Here is a 3734-nt window from a genome sequence, read left to right on the forward strand (position 1 = left end):
CAGGGGATATTTATTTTGCTTAAAAGGCTCTATCTTTCAGCTTCTGCTGGCTGGAGAAAATACATTTTTATCAGCCAAGTAGTTAACCAAATATAGGAAAGGCTGATGCCAGTAATTTGAAAGCAAGGTTTTGATAATTAAGACAATAACAAAATTGAATGAAAAGATATAATGTGGTTAGAAATACTAATGCCGACGGTCAGGAGACATATTTTTCTTATTTTGGGATGAGTAGGCACTGTCTTAATCTGAAGTTAAGGAGATCTCAGTTCATAATCCTACCTCAGCTTTTTACTTTGTGTATGAGCCCGGGCAAGTCACCTAATCTTTTAAAAATGTAATTTATTTATTGTCATATAACTTACAAATATTTTGTACAAATTTTTTACAAATATTTTGTAAGTTATATATATATATGTATATATGTATACATATATATATACATATATGCACAATGGACCAGGAGTTTTTCTGATGGAAAAAAGTAGGTTAAATTGAATTAACTTACTTTAATTCACTTCTTTACCTTTTGAATTTGGATAAAACTTGGTTCCTATTAATTCAGAGCTGCAACATCAGAGATGATTTCAGTCAACTCTTTTCCAAGACAGTTTATTGAGTACGATCAAATATTAAAGTCAACTTATCAATCATCTCAGAGATATTCATGCTAGAATCATCCATAGCTATCATCTTTGTGCTCTGCACACCGATGGTAGATTCAGAATGTAGTAGATGATGTTTGCCAGACTATACTCTTGACAGTTTTGTAATGCATAGTTTTGGAATACATCAGGATCAATGTCATTGTAGATTCTTATACTCTCAGCACTTTCAAGGTTATTCAGGGAAAAGATGGATTTTTCTTCTGTCTTATAATTACAGACCCAAATCAATTAAAGATAATAGATCCTACATTAAACTCATACCCAGAATTTAGCAGTTCAAGGGCAATGACTAGAGAATAAAGAGAGGAACATTCTTCCTGATCTCCTTGGATGTCACCGAGAAGTGGCTAGAGAGGCAATTAGGTGGCTCAGTCAAAAGAACCAGGCCTAGAGATGATTGATCCTGGGCTCAAATCTTGCCTCAGACACTTCCTAGCTGTGTTACCCTGGGCAAGTCACTTAACTCCAGCCTAACCCATATCACTCTTCTGCCTCGGAAATAATACTTAGTATTGATTCTAAGGCAGGCAGTAAGGGTTTTTTTTAAAAGTGGTTAGAGTTAATCTTGTGAAGTATGCCTTTATGCTTGTCAACAACTCCAACAAACTTAATTTCCTTCCTAGCTCTTTGGGAGAATAGTTAACTCATTTTTCATTTGCTTAGCAAGTGAGAAATGGATAGCACCACAAAGTTTTCAGTCTGAGAATTCAGCAATATTTCTTCATTCTTCTGGAGCCTTAAATTTGTCTTTTTTTCATATATTCATGGGAAGGTTTCAGCTCTCTCAGCTTGGGCATACTTTTTAGCTGCCACCATTTTCCAGATTTGCCAACTGGATGTTTTTGACTGACTTGAGTTACTTGCTAATATTATTTAAAGTTGTCAGGTTTCTGACTTGGGACCATTGTAGCTGCAGAGATCAGGTAGTGTCGTGGGCGTAATAGCTGGAAAGAACATGGTGGTACTAACTTTGTTAATGGTTGAGTCACTTGATCATTCTTATCCTCAGTTTCACCATCTATAAAATTGTTACTATAATAGCTTCTACTTCGCTGGGTTATATGAGAATCAAATGAGAAAATGTATGTGAAGTGCTTGATAAGCTTAAAGTGCTATTATTATGATTATCTATTTATGTATACTTGGATCATTTCCCTCTTCTGTTTCATTCCTGCTTCCCAGGAAGATGGAGATCATATTAAATGACTTTTTCACAGGCAAAAGGAAAATCAAAATTTGTCTTCTGAACCTTCTCTTTTTATCTCTCCTAAGGCAAAACTACCTCCTAAAACAGAATCTGCATTTAATTGGGCCAGGATCAGTGTTTGGGGAGAAATTTCTAAGCCAAAGGAGAAAAAAAATCTTCAGTGGTGGGATTTCAGGTAACAGGAGATTTTGTAGGCAAGGGTCTTTCTAGAGCTGCTCAAATTACACTATGTAAGAATACTGCTCACTGGGATACTTATGCTAATATTTGTGATGACATTGTGCTCAGCTGGAGATGAACGTTACACAAGCACAAGTAATAGTTAAAAACTCAGCACATTAAAGTAAAGGATCTCACTATTTTACAATAAGTTGATCATAGGATGGTGGAAAATTTACTTTTTTTTTTACAATCTATGAAAAATTAGTTTCCTAAGCAATAGCTAAATTTCCTTCTAGCTCTAAAAAGTCTATAATTAAATTTCAAGGTGGTATTTATTCTCTTAAATAGGCTAAACATTCTGTTTGCTTTTTTAGACTAGTTATAGTTATTCTAATTGTAGTGTATAGCAACATATGGCATTTATTTTAAACAATCACCAAATATTTGTATATTATATAATTGTTTCATTTCCTCATATATAGAATAAAGGGTTTTGGATTACTTGATTCTTAAGGTCCTTTCCATCTTGAAAATTTCTTAACTCTTTGGTTATATAATTTGAGTTGGCCACAATTATTCCAAACTGCTGAATTCTTGTTTTACTAGTACCTATTTTATATGTATATATGTATGACCAGGAACAATAGGTAGAAGTTGAGAAAGGTAGAATAATGTTTGATGAAAGGAAAGCTTTCCTAACAGTTAGAGGATTTAAAAGTAGATTGGACTGTCTTAGTGAGGCAGTGGATCTCCCTTGATTGCTAAAGATTTATGAAAAACCTGATTTGCTCTTTGGGGCATTTTCACTGGTTATTCCCTAAGCTTGGAATTCTTTCCCTTATCTCCATTTCCTGGCCTTGTTGGATTCTTTCAAGTCTTAGCTAAAAACCTAATTTCTACCAGGAGATTTTCCTGATCCCCTTAATCCTATTGCCTTCTCTGTATTGGTTTGTACATAGTTGTTTACATGTTTTTTTCTCCATATTTAGATTCTGAACACCTTGACAGCAGGGACCGTCTTTTGCCTTTCTCTGTATCCCTAGTGTTTAAGGGAACTCATTCAGATATGGGTTGAACTTTATGACTTCTGAGATTCCCTTTAGCTCTCAGATTCTGGGAAATCCAGGAACAGATAATGAATATTATTTAATTCATTATGACAGACTAGAAATAAGATAGACTTCTTGCAGTGGTGCTGGAGACAAAGGAAAACTTATGGTTAAATTTGCAGAATGAGTATTTACACCTCAGAAATCAGCAAAAGGTACAAACCTTGGCCTGGTGTATTATTTTGTTGATTTTTAGACTTAATGATGTTAATAAGGCAGATTAATTTTAAAAGTGTGTTCCATATGGTTCCCTCCCTCCTCAATGAAAGCCAATTGTTAAACATTTACCAGCACATCACTACGGGTATGAGACTAATAGGACCTCGTCTTCAGGTTTCATGTTGTCATGGTATTAGAGTGAAAAGGTATGAGGAATAAATGGTGGTGGTGGTGGTGGGGAAATCTGCTGCCTTGCTGGGCTCATGTCCCTGAATCTCCTATCACAAAGTCTAGGGACAGATAGTATGTCATTTTCAAAGTTGTCCAATGAACATTTTTAATTATCAGCAACAGGTGACTAAAGTTAAAAGATGATTGCCCAGCTAGTGGCTGAATACTATATTTGTGTCCATTCCCTCTCTCTCTCTC

The 3734-nt window shown here is 35.0% G+C and overlaps 1 pseudogene; it reads right to left on the reverse strand.

Moving 5' to 3' along the window:
* Positions 1–556: 556 nt before the first annotated feature.
* LOC123241901 overlaps positions 557–3734 on the reverse strand; it is a 4634-nt pseudogene continuing 1456 nt past the window's right edge.

Source organism: Gracilinanus agilis, chromosome 3 (genome assembly GCF_016433145.1).
Source record: "Gracilinanus agilis isolate LMUSP501 chromosome 3, AgileGrace, whole genome shotgun sequence".
Lineage (NCBI taxonomy): Eukaryota > Metazoa > Chordata > Mammalia > Didelphimorphia > Didelphidae > Gracilinanus > Gracilinanus agilis.